Source organism: Rutidosis leptorrhynchoides, chromosome 4 (assembly GCF_046630445.1).
Source record: "Rutidosis leptorrhynchoides isolate AG116_Rl617_1_P2 chromosome 4, CSIRO_AGI_Rlap_v1, whole genome shotgun sequence".
In the NCBI taxonomy this organism is placed as follows: Eukaryota; Viridiplantae; Streptophyta; class Magnoliopsida; order Asterales; family Asteraceae; genus Rutidosis; species Rutidosis leptorrhynchoides.
The window spans coordinates 454,071,439-454,086,198 of record NC_092336.1 but is presented as its reverse complement, the minus strand read 5'-3'; positions in this window follow the sequence as shown (position 1 = coordinate 454,086,198).

The window sequence follows — 14,760 nt, the reverse complement described above, 5'->3', positions numbered from 1 at the left end:
CTTGGATGCAAAGCATTTATCGGCACCCGAATCGAATAAGCAAGAGACATAAGAATTGTTGAGACGAAACGTACCCGTGACTAGTTCAGTGTCATCCCGGGCTTCCTCGGTGTTGATGTTGAAAGCTCGGCCGCGCGTATTGGTGTTATCTTTCCTCTTCGGGCATGCATTTCTATAATGACCCGTTTGGCCACATTCGTAACAAGTGCCCGTCTTTGGTGCATTGGGCCACTTTCGAGTGACGGGGGTGGCACTTTTACAATCGTTGGCCTTATGACCAATTCCTTGGCACCGATGGCAAATTAGCTTACTACATTCGCCAAAGTGATGTTTGTTGCATTTGTTGCAAAAAGGAAGATTCCCGGCATAACCCTTCTTGCCGTCAGAGGTGAAAGATTTCTTGGCAAAGTTGTTGTTGCTTGATTGGGAGGGTTCCCACTTTCTTTTGTTGCCGCCCGATTTATCCTCGGCCTTAGGTGCCGGAACTACGATTTCGTCAACCGTTTCAATTAGTTGGCGAGCCATGTTCATAGCGGCTTGATGAGTAGTGGGTTTGGATGACATCACCCCTTGTTTGATGCTTTTTGGAAGACCGAGCATGTAGAGCTCAATCCTTTGAGATTCGGGGTTAACAAGATTAGGACACATCAAGGATTGTTCGGCGAAGCGTTGATTATAAGCTTTAAGATCGTTTCCGACCGCTTTCAAAGCTCTTAGTTCTTCCTCAAGCTTTCGGGTTTCTTCGCGCGGAAAATATTCAACAATCATCTTTTCCTTTAGATCGGCCCAAGAGAGGGCATGAGCTTCATCGGTACCCACCAATTGAACATAGGTGTTCCACCATGTTAGAGCAATTCCGGAGAAAGTGTGAGTGGAGTATTTGACCTTGTCTTGGTCCCGACAACCGCTTATACTAAAGACGGCTTCCGTTTGCTCAAACCATCGGGTGAGCACGACCGGTCCCCCGGTTCCATCAAAAGTGTGAGGTTTGCACCCCATGAAAGCTTTATAGGAGCATCCCTCGTTTGAGTTTCCGGCTCCATTGTTGTTGTTGTTGTTGTTGTTGTTGTTGTTGTTGTTATTATTATTGTTGTTGGATGAGTGACCGGCCATGGCCGCATCTACGGCGGTGGCTATCATCCGTTCGAGAGCTTGTTCGGGAGTTTCATTGCGGCGTACACGACGAGGAGCCATTGTTCCTTCAAGACACAAGAATATCATTGATTAGTATTCTCAATAATACTAACCGTGATATAGAATAAAGATAACGGGAAGTTTTTTTTTTTTTTTTTTTTTTTTTTCCCTCGACTCGCCTTAAATTCTTTATGTCATAATGTCGGAACGTTCATATGAGTCACCGTAATATAATCCCGGAAATTATATTACCCTGATTCATATGTGCATTCGACATCATTTCATATAGTCAAGGTGGCGCGTCAATCAAATTAAACAACGTGAGATTAAGATGAACTAAGAGTAGATATGAGTAGAAGCGTTCGAGTATAAATGCACAAGTAGTCAAGTAATTCCTACTTCAAGTCTATATGCCGGTTGTAGTCTAGACTCACCAATGTACCCTATGACTCGGGGTTGACACTAATGAACTCTAAATCCCTACAACCAACGCTCTGATACCATCTGTAGCGACCCGTCCAAATCGTCACTGACGGCGCCGTCTACTTAGGTCCCGTTACGTGGTCATAAGTCTTTAAAACAACGTTGACCAAAAGATATGTCGCATTCATTTCAAATGTAAAGGTTGTTCAAGTTTACAAGAATAGTTCCACCACGAGTTACGATACAAAGTTTTAAGTACAAATGAAACTTATGCGACACAATTTAAAAGTATCCAAAAGACGCTCCATGTATGCATATATACTCGACATCCAATGCAAGTATCAAAATAATGTGCGGAAGCATGTATCATGTATCGTTCAAGGACCTGAGAAAAACATAGAAATCTGTCAACGAAAACGTTGGTGAAATCATAGGTTTAAGTAAGTAAGTACAAGTGGACCACAAGATTTGCATCAATGAAATAATAGTAATACATTCCAAAAGTTTGTTTCACGAGCACCCAATTATCAATGCTTAACATTTCCTTCCATTGAACCCCATCACTTAGTGCTAGAACATACACTGTTTCTCGAAAATATATTTCATTCGTAAACGGTAGCGAACCGTTTGAATGAGGGTTTGTCAAACCCATATGGATCCATACAACATAAGTTCTCGCTTACACCCGGCAAGTGTAACTAATGATAATCGAATTGAGGATTTTGTTCTAAACTCGTATGTAGAATGTTTGTTTTCCTGTACTTGTGTTCACTTAGTAAAGAAATGTTTATGTTTTCTCATCCCAAATGTAAGTTCAAAAAGAGTAAAAGTGGGACTATGATCTCACCTTGAGTGCACGAGTAGTAAAGTACTTCGACAAGTAAACGTGTGCAAAGAACAATGCTAGTCTTGACCTAAACAATAGGTTGTATCAATAACGGTAAACACGATAGGTCAAAGATGTTCAATTAGTCCTATGGCTCGTTACGACTCAATAATGTAGCATGTGAATCAAGTTGTCATGTTTCATGCAAGATACAAGTATAAAAGCATGTTAGAACGATTGCACAACCATTTGGTTAAGTTTGATTAAAAGTCAAACTTGGTCAAAGTCAAAGTCAACGGGGTCGGGTCGGGTATCCGACAATTTTTCTAAGTTATATAATCATATATGAGCATGTTGGCCAAGTTTCATGTTAATCGGAGGTCTAGAACATGCCAAACATTTTTCGTCAAAAGGTCAAGCAAACAGCCAGTTTTAGGCAAACGGGACGGCGTCCCAAGTTGCTAGACGGCGTCCCAAAATGAAGGTTGGGACGGCGTCCCAAGTTGCTAGACGGCGTCCCAAAATGAAGGTTGGGACGGCGTCCTGAGTTTCTGGACGGCGTCCTGGTTGGTTTGCAGGCCCTGTTGCTGCAACTCTAAGTGCACGAACCAACAATCAAACCAACCCAAATTACAAACCGCAAACAATTAGAACATGTATTTTATATCACCGGAAAGGTAATTTGACGAGGAAAACACCTAGACACATTTCATCAAGCAATTCAACACTTACACACCCCAAAACCGCATTTAAACGTCCATAATCAAGGTTCAAGTTCCAAATATGCATTTCATGATTCGGGCAACCAATTTACATGTATGATATGCCGTTTCGAAGGTAATCATACACACATTGCAACAAAATTCTTATCTACAATATTTCATAGCATTTGGTGCATCAAAAGTTCATCTAAAGCTTATCAAACCCTAATCCAAGTTCACAAAATCACTAATCATGTTCTTGGAGTTTCCTTAATCAACCTATACATCAAAACGAAGCCAATGATACTAGGAACACAATTAGAACATGAACTTTTAACATCTAACAACATATGATCATCCAAAATTCAAGAACAACCCACCAAAATTCAAGCTCATGCTAGTTACACTAAAACAACGAGATCGAGCATACAAATTACATACACGACATCACAATGAGCCATAGACACTAACTAACACCATTTCAAGTCAAAAACACGAATTTAGAGAAATCTAGAGTTTTAGAAATGTTACCCAAACGAGATGAAGTTGGTACCAAAATGAAGAGGATGAAGAGAGGATCACGAATATGTAATTTATTTTGTTGTAAGCCTCCTAGATCGGATTTAGATGATGATTGAATGAATTTTGTAAATGGGTGTGTTTTCTTGCTAGAGAGAAAGAGAGAGATGGAGATGATAATGAATGGGTGAAAGGGGTTTGACCCTTTGACCTAGTCAAGGGTTTGATCCCTTGTCAAGTTTAGTCCCTCAACTTTCGTTCGGGTGCGTGAATTACCCAAACGAGATAATTTAAAACGCTTACCAACGGGAGATGTTATAAACATATAACGGAGTTTAAATTAGTATAACGGAAAAGAAAACGAAAAAAGGCGGGATGTTACATTGTCCAAGATCGATAGTGATTTACACGAAGAAGACAGGTTACTTATCACAGAGTAATATACATAGCAATCTGACAAATTGGTATTTGAAACAAATTGGTGCGTGTACAAGCGTTGAAATTTATGATGTACACGTATTTCCCATAGCCCATAGGCATGTTCCTACGCAGCATGTACTTGTACACATCCCATGCCTTGTGTTTTTACTTAAAAGGCAATTGTAAAGAAATATAGTGTCTTTTCTTTGTATTAACAGTAATAACATATTACAACCATATTTATTTTGTAAATAAATACGTTGGCCCACCGCCCACTAATTCAGTGTATGTATATACCATACATAAATTAATATCAAGTTACTTCACAATCATGATCATCACTGTATCACTATTTCATGCCATACAATTAATTCATGTCATTCTTGTATTCATCCAATACATAATACATGTTAGTTTGTTGATTGCATATGAAGTACTTTTCTATGATCAATTTGCTTTTTATCGTACGGCCGGCCTCATATCATTATGTTCCATATAATATATAATTTCAACCGTTCTTACCAATCTCATGTGATCACAATTTTAATAAGAACATTAAATGAAAGTAAAACTTACTTGTAGAAATAATTAAATCTCGTGATAAGAAGATAAAGCCATCTTCGAAGTCTATTCCTTCAAAATTATCCAACCTCTCAAAATTTGAAGTCATGTTCTTCACATAGTTGCCGTCCATGATTATTATTCTTTTATCGAATCCATGCAATCCATGATTATCATTGCAATACTTTATAGATTTGTTAGAAATAAGGGTTAGAATTGACTGCCAGATTAATTCTTGAATCGTGTGTTCACTTCCTCTATAAAGTATTTCGACCCAACGATTGACTCGGTTTCACGAAATCTTTACAGGGATAAGATAAGAATCCAATTAGTGTTTTTGGCAATGAAATCACTAATCAAATTATCAGAGAGAAAGTGTGTTTTCTATTAGTTAAAATAAAAGCAAAAACATATTTCTATATTTATAGGAAGCGAAAAGGTGCGAGTGAAAGTACGCAACCTTTCAACCAAAGGATGTAACCCTTCAACGAAAAGACACAACTTTTCGTTCACACCTAATGAAAAATGGTGGAATTTTAAACCTTTTCAATACCACAATTTCCATAACATTATCAAGTTAACTCTTACGGGCGTGTACTCCACACTCTCCAAACCCGTTATAAGTATAACTTGAATACCATTGCTTTCAAGTAAATCCCAATTAACTAAAATGATTGTTGATAACATTAAAATCACCAACACTAACCAAACACATCCTTAGGTTTAAATCTTTAAGTTGCCAGAAAGAGTTTGAAAACGGTTAAGGAATCTTTCAATTAAGTCATGCCCTCTCTGTCGATCAGAGGCGGAGCCACGTGTTCTTCTGTGGGGCATGTGACCCAACGAAAAAATGGTAAATCAATTGACCGACTATAAGTTTCCATAGGAAAGTCTATGAATTTCGCCACTTTTCACTATGTTGTCCTATTCTGACCCATTGTTACGTCTATTCGATAATTCTATAATTGTTTTTCTTTTCTTTATAACTCACTAGGTGAGATTTAATGACGTATTTATAATTTTTGTAGGGATTCTTATTATGGTTGATTTGAATTTGATTTTTTGAGGATTTAAGTAATCACAAAACAAATTTTGATTGACTTTTGTATATTTCTTATTCTACTTTTGTGCAATTTTACTGTATATATTAATAGTTTGTTACATCTCAAAAGTTTATTACTATTACTATCTAACGAAAATCAACTGACATTTGGTGACACCAACAACTCAATTTCTGACTTTGCCCTGCCATCTCGAATAATCGAGGTAAAACCCTATTACGGAGTAAACTTTATTGAAAGTCGATTAAGAAAAATGGGATAAAATAAGACTGGGAGTAGGAACATAAAAAGTACATAAGGGGAAATGGATATTATTAAAAACACGTTGTGTTTTTGGTAATACGCCAATTACTCCTTAGTAATTTATTGTGTGTGTTAAAAGCTTTCTAAATTATCAAATGAACCTATTTATGTGGATTTTTACTACACACAATATCTTGTTTGCAGGTGGTTCGTTCGGTGGGTGCGGTTCTTTTTCCGGTCGGTATTTTTTGGCCGGATTGTTGCTGGCAGTTATGTTGACAGTCGGATTTGTTTTCCGGCTGTTGTTTCAGTGATTTTTCAGGCGGGTACCCCGATTTTGTGTTTAATATATTTATTGGTGTAAACGGTTATTTAAGTTTCCGTTAGTTATAGCCTGATTTTACTTTGTTTACTAGATTAAACGGGTTTGTTCACCCTATTAGTGAACCGTTTGGTTTGGTTAGTTTAGTTGGATCTAGGCTCGTTTGTTGGATTCTTTTGTAACAGTTGTACTGGTTGATCTTCGGATCCGTTATAATGTTATCGTTCTTTTGCCAAAAAAAAAAAAAAAGTAACTTTCATACGTGGATTAGACATCAAACAATCTTAAAAAGCTGAAATTAGCATACAATTGTGTAAAATTTACTACACAAGAGGGGCTATACTGATGTTACTTTGCTAAATGTTCAATTTGTTGGACTAACGTTGTCCAACTGAACCGCAATCATAAGTTAAGAAACCTGATATGCTTTTATAAATCTTTATAACATGATTAAATTAGTAAGTTAAGTAAACTACTGTAATATGCAGTGTATAATATTCATATAAGCTAATTAGCTTACATACATATCTTTATTTTGTAAGTTAAATAATTTAATCGCACAGATTTAAGAGTCTAGTTAAAAATCACATATTCGTTTACTTTTTTGCATGTTTATTTACATTCATGTGTTTTGATTATTTCTATTGGAAGAGTACCAATTATCCGACGATCCATTTCCACCTCCTTATTTTGCAAAAAGAATATGTTGATTCAGAAGAGGTAGATTTTGAAGATGATGTACCTTATATATATAATATAAAAAAAAATAGACTAAACAAATACCACCTATTGTTGACTAAAAAACATAATAATTAATAAATAAAAAATCATAAACTAGTTCATCCTCTTGTTGACTTAAACTCCATATTGTGTCCTATAAAAAGAGACCCAAACTAGCTCATTCTTTGCATCACAACAATTCCCTCTCCTTCTTTTGTTTCGGCAGTCATATTCCCCAACACCATCACCCTAAACCGATCCCCATCACCATCAAAACAGCCCAACAACCATCGCCACCCTCTGCTGCCATCTGCAGCCTCCAACCGACGCCCAATTACAGCAGCATCCTGCTGCTTCTGCTCGCCAAAACAGCAGCTTTTTGGTGCCCTTTTCGAGCCAAAACAGGCTGCCTTTTTGCAGCTGCAAACCGCCACCATCACAGCTCCATTTCCTGCTGTTTTTCTGCAGCTTTTCGCCACTCAAAACAGCCCACAAGTCGCCATTGTTGCTGCTTATTTTGCTGCTGTTCCTGCGCGCCAAAACAGCCCCAATTACCCCCCCAAAACAGGCTATTGCTGCTGCGTTTTTGTTGCTGCTGTCCGCCACTAAAAGCCACCTCAAACCACAACTTCTTGGCCATGATTTGCTCCTGTTTTTGCTGCTGCTGTTCGGGTTGTTTGTCACCATCAAAACCTCACTTTTTCCTTGTCTATAATCTCTTGAAGGTATCCTACAACCCTAACTAATAATACTTTTATTTGGTTAATTTCTTTAAATTATATCCTAATGTTTATGAATAATGAATTTGGTTATGAACAATAAATAAGCTTTAAACATGAATAGATGAAGATGGTTAATAAATATGCACATGATTATTAACATGAGTTATGATTAGTAAAGAATGATGAATGTGATTATGAATTATAAGATTTAAAATAAAGATTTTTATGATTAAAAGTTAAGTATGATTAGTATGATGAATATGATATATGTATGATATGAATTTAAAACATTAATCATGAGTATATAAATTAGAAACATGTAATAAAACTTATGCTATATGTATTATATTATAAGATAATAAATATTGCTAAATATAAGTATTAAGATGATAATGTGATAAAGATGAATAATAAGATTTTTATTAATACTTAGTTGATAAGTTAAAGAGGTGAAAATGTAAAAGATAATTATGGTTAATAATAAAGTGATAATGATAAAAATACATGAGATAAGATAAAAGTTTGACTTATCTAGGTTACTTAAACTTAATGATATAAAATTATAATGATAATAATAATAAACATATAAATATAAATTATTATTATACTAAAACCTTTTAATTCAACTAAATTATTATATACTAATTAATAAAACTATAATGTATAATAATACAAAAAATAATATTAACGTGTCGTATTCCTATACGCACCTAAAACGTGGAAACTATAATCATACCGATAACGTCTGGCTTATACGAACCTCACCGCTACTTACGGTCATGTGGATGATGTCTAGGTTGCCATGATGGAAATAAGGTTTTGGATTAAACGAAAGGTTGTAGATTTATAGTCCAACTGAAAGATCCTGACCCCCGGTTACATCTGGTCATCCCGACTTACTTGATAGCACCGAGGTTTGAGCAAAGTTGTACAATATCTAAACTTGATTATATTGGACACAACTTGATTGCAAACTCAACAACTCATAAGACTCTTATGAAAACTTACTCGTTAGATTGAACAAACTAATGACCAAGCTTATATCTCTGGGTTGAGAACCCGGTCATTTACTCCCGTTCATTCTTCTCTTTCGTGGAAACTTCAACTACTGTTAAGGTGAGCTTCATAGCCCCACTTTTTACTATTTCATAACTGTTTACAAACTTTGTGGTGAGACACATGCTTGCTTTTAAAACTGCTTTACGTTTTAGACACAAGTACTCAAAACTGTTACACTGTGCTGCCATGCTATGTTTCATGCTAAATCCCTGCCATGATATCGTTAATTGCTATGCATAACGCAAACTTAGTTATTGTGAGTAGGCCTATTGAGAGCGACGTCTCTAACCAGTTGACCGTTGGTCTTTGGTTACATAATAATGATTTCAACGACACTGACAGTTCAAGGTGTCATACGGTAACTTTGTTTAGTTTCGATATCATACACTTCAGCACTACTTTCAACTGCTTTAAACTAAATCTTGTGGTCTAAAAACAAAAACTTGGTTACTATTGATAAACCTATGAATTCACCAACCTTTTTGGTTGACATTTTTAAGCATGTTTTGTCTCAGGTACCTATATATTATGCTTCCGCTGTAGAACTTTGTTGTACTTAGAAGTCAAGCCATGCACTGGGACCAAAAGTTAACATCTGCGTCAATGGCAATTTTGACGGGGTGTTACAGTTGGTATCAGAGCGGTGGTTGTAGGAAACTAGGCAGTCTTAATGTGGATAATCCTGATTAATAGGGTGCATTAGAGTCTAGTCTACAGCCTGACCAATAGCTTTAGAATATTATTACTTGCATCATATAAATACATATCTCTTACTCTCTGACTCCGGGAAGAACTCCCATTATGATTCAAGTTATTCTTTGACTCACGCGAATTATCTTTATAAGACCACCTTGGTTAGTGAAACCGAGGAATGTCACTCATGACTTCTGAAATGCTCGACACTCCAACGTCAACCATCGAAGTTTGATCACGTATCCTTACCTTATGAAGTGTGATTGGAATGGAAGTATGAATTAGTTAAATGTAATAACGCCTGATCAACGTGATTACATTACGGTAATTCATATAGAAATTCCAATATCATGACATGAGGAATAGAAAGTGAATCAAAGAAACTTCTCATGTGATTCATTCAAAAATACCAATGTTATTACATAACGGGTGAAAAATAATCATCTTCTTATTCGTAGAACTCGTTTTAACCAAACTATTTACCTCATACTTATGAGTAGATTGACAATCTCTCTCACGCCATAAAGGTTGTGAACCAAGGAACCTTGAAACTTTACGTTCATTTTTCCTAACGACATATCTCTTTATCCTTTACGTTTAATCATCACTTGTTGTATCCGGGTTCACTCTATTATTATGCCCTTGGTGTAAACTTTCATATAATTTTCACGAATCCATTCACTATCACGTTCTCTATGCCGAGATGGAATATATCTCACAGGCATAACCTTTTAAAGAATAGAACCTTCTTGCGGGTATCTTTTTGATTATCAAGAAAATTTTCACGCTCGATTACTTTGCATCATGCTAGTAATGGTGTCGTACCTAAATGATAATCGATCCCTGTCAATTCAAAATCTAAATCTAAGGTGAGGTACACCATCAGAAGTTTCTGTTTTTACCTGCTGGATGCGGCATGAGCCAAATTCATCCTAATCACATCTGAAAACTATGATAGCAATTCCATCACAAACTAACGTAACTTCCCCTCGGGCCGGTAAAGGCTGCAGTTTAAATATGTGTTCTATCACTACATTAGAATCATGTGATCCTTCACACGCTCAATATGATTAAGGGTAGCATTGATTTGATTATCATTATGTTACCTAAGGTCAAATATCGCGTAATTTGTTGTACCTAAACAATAAATCACGACCTTTGAATAGTTAACCAATTCCTGAAAATCTTACGATACTTCTTTTCGCCTCAGTGTTAAAATCATGACTTGCTCTAATTGATCACTATTCACTTTATAGAAGTGTAACTCTTACGTTTAGTAACGGATATATTGCGCGCAACACCTCAGTCTCGTTAGATTGCATTGCCTAACCTCACATTGAGATTGGCACTTCCTCATTAACAACAATGTGTGTTGGATATCATATTTTTCTCACACAAACTTTCACATAGATAAAAGTTGCAATCGTCAATTTCACGTCATAACCTCACCATCCGAACACTCACTTTAGTGAGTGAACCTTATGCTTCTTGGTACATAAGAGCTGCGAGGTTTACTCGTTACAATAGACCTATCCACGCATGTTAGTGGCGCATGACATCATGTCTTTACATCACCTTTACCCATTGGGGAATTCATACTATCCTGGCAATAATCACATCTTTATTAAGAATGTGATAAATTGAATTTTTAAATCATCACAAAAGCCACTGCTTTAGAATGTCCTCATACTTGTCTAAGCAGACATCGGATTATTCATATTCAAGTGATCTTGAAATCTTTAGGACCGTCAGAATCAGGCGATTCATGACACGTCATACAGAGCTCTCGAACATCAATTATCACTTGAATGATTCAAATTCTAAGTTACGGACTACCCAAGAATCTTATTTTCCACGCCTATCCGAATAATACTCTTTCTTACGTAACTCTAAACCTTAACTCAATCCAAAAGATTACTCACTTGGTGATATTATGTAACGACCCAACCCGTTATCCAACCGAATACGCAAAAAGTTTTTTTTTATTACAGAGGAGTGCGCGGCGCCCACCACTGCCTGTGCGCGGCGCGCACAAGGCCTGGATAGTTCTGATCAAAATGTTCAATTTGCACAAAAAGAAATCCCGCTTCCCGACACTTTTAAACGAAACAAATTATCATAACACGTCAATATAAGTAAAACTAAGAATTTCTAACAATAAAACGAGTTTTACGACACCGGGCCCACATCGGCCCGTTTTACGATTTACGTACAAAATACAATTTTCGACCACATGAGTTTAACACCAAATAAAGACCGAGCATGGTGATTGGAGATACGCTACCCAATCCTAATCGATCCAAAAGCACGTCTTCTAAAGCAACCTACGCGAGTCCACTAGTTCCCACGCTTACCCGAGCCACCACCTCCAATGCGAATCTATAAAAATGTAAACAACGAGAGGGTAAGCTATGAAAGCTTAGTGACTATAAACATATTATATACATACATATGCATAAAATGAATACGCATCGCTAACACACAAATAGTAAACACATACCGCAATCCGAGCATAACTAAGCAAAGCTATACCTAACGTACCACCAAGCCAAATCCGCAAGATTAACTACAATATACAATAAGTATATATACGCATACACAAAATATAACCAAAACAACATGGTTAACCCCTTAACCTTAAACATATGAAGGTTGGCCGAACAACCCGAGCCTTAGTGAATTCGCACTACCCGAGATTCACTTCCTTCACCACTTCAACAACCGAGGTTGGCCGAACTACCCGTACCTTAGTGAATTCGCACTACTCGAGATTCACCACCTCATCAATAAGATGACCGAACTACCCGAGTCATCATGAATCCGCACTACCTGAGATTCATCTCCTCAACATCATCAACATTGACGGGGTTGGCCCAACATGCCCACGTGAATCCGTATACTCCAAAGATTCACTACCCCAAGGGTAGTAACCCCAAACGCATAAGCGTACATCATGAATCAAAACTCTAAGTGTGATGACCCGTCCAAATCCCTTTAGACGAAGTACATCTTTCATCGATTTCATTGCGAGGTATTTGACCTCTATATGATACGTTTTACAAACATTGCATTCTTTTGAAAAGGCACACCATAAATGAATATCTAAATCCAAGGTTTTTGACATCTGATGATGTCTACATATAGACAATCACCGTAAATAATAGTTTACAATAATACATCCGTTGACAATGCAGTCAAAATAAGATACATGGTGATGATTTTGTGAATGCAAAGTTTTCTCGAATAAAGCATGTATGACTCCATGCACATAGCTTGTATAACGTATAAGCAAACAGCGGAAGACTTCTAGGGACCTGAGAATAAATATGCTAAAAGTGTCAACACAAAGGTTGGTGAGTTCATAGTTTTAATATTTCGCATAATCTGTATATAAAGGTGGACCACAAGATTTCAGTTGTTTCATCCAAAACATTATCAAAATATTCTACGAAATTGAGCACCCTGGTAACTAAACTTAACGTATATATAATAAGTACCCATGTTTTAACATACATACAACCAACATGTACAATACACGCAAACCAACGTGTAGTAAACTCAAATAGCATACGTCCGCTTTATAGTTCAGGCTAGGGTCTCTATACCTGGAACAGACGGGGATGTCAAGCCCTATGGATCCATATACAACTACTCGCGCCCACCAGTTCTTATAACCGGCAGTTACTAGTTACCAAAGCTAAGGGATTTTTGGTTTAAACTCAGTGTAGAATTAAATAAGTAAATACTTGTGTCCATTGCGTATAAATAAAGTGCATGTATTCTCAGCCAAAAAATATTTAAAGCATTTAAAAGGGGATCTATAAACGCACATATCAATGTTGTGGTTCAATATTGCAGGAAAAGTATGCAGATGCAACGGTGATAAGAATCATAAGTCTGGCCATTGATTCATGAACAATACCCCCGATCAATACCCATAACCTTCTTATTTAATACCCATGAATTCCTTAGCTTTAAACCATTTGAAAAACCTGTTTTGAAATCACCCGAGCATACCCCCGTCGTAGTATTTTATGTATAATACTAATAATAATACTACTTAATAACACTAATACTAATACTAATACTAATACTAATACTAATACTAATAATAATAATAATAATAATAATAATAATAATAATAATAATATATATATATATATATATATATATATATATATATATATATATATATATATATATATATATATATATATATATATATGTTTACGGAGTATTATGTTATGGAAAATGAAACCAGAATCGGAATTCATTCGATATATATAGAATAAATATAATAATATAATAATATAAATATAATATAATAATATAATAAAGTAATAATATAATAATAATTCATAAAAAACGTGTGAATTAGAATTAAAAAGTAGCCGCCTTTGTCATTTTATACCGACAATTTTCACGGATCGGTATTTCGTACTCTGTTGCTAATAATTGACGGGTAAAAATATGAGTAAAAATTCCACTTTTTATAATTGAATACATATATTTATTTTGATTTTAAGCTTTATAAAATTAGTTGTAAAAAGGTCCATTTACTTATAAAATTATTATATACGTTCGATGTAGAGTGTACGTACTAGTCTGTTGATCATGCCGTGCCACCGTAAATCACGAAATTCTTTTAATTCAATCGAATTTTAATATTTTAAAAAGTCGTATTTATTAAATACTTCAGGGGTATTTTATGTAACTTATAATTAATAATTTCTATAATGTCGCTTTCATGTGAATAGTAATTAATTAATTTCGTTTCATTTACTATTCATATGAATAGTAAATGAATTAATTTCGATTCAACTATTTAAGTTACATTGTTGTACATTGTGCTTTACAGCTTGTACATCTTTGATTTAATTGCGTTTCTTCTTATAAATTAAAAAATTTACATCATAAAAATAAAACGATTATATACGTTAAAATTTTAATTTGAAATTGCATCATTCAATAGTAAATTTTTATCATTTCGTATATAAATATTATTCGCATGTTTCCGTATATATATATATATATATATATATATATATACACACACACACACACACACATATATATATATATATATATATATATATATATATATATATATATATATATATATATATATATATATAATTATATAATTATCCCAAGTTATGACGTTCGTGAATCGTCGGACAAACAGAATGGTCAATCGTTATATAAAAACTCATTTTCAAAAGTTTTAAAACTTGTCAAAATTCATTGCTTATCATGACGAAATTATTAAATCATATAGAGAATTGGTTTAAAATAAGTTGAAATTTTCCAGGTCGTCACACCAAGAGTCCATCATCCCGACACACGTAGAGTGAAT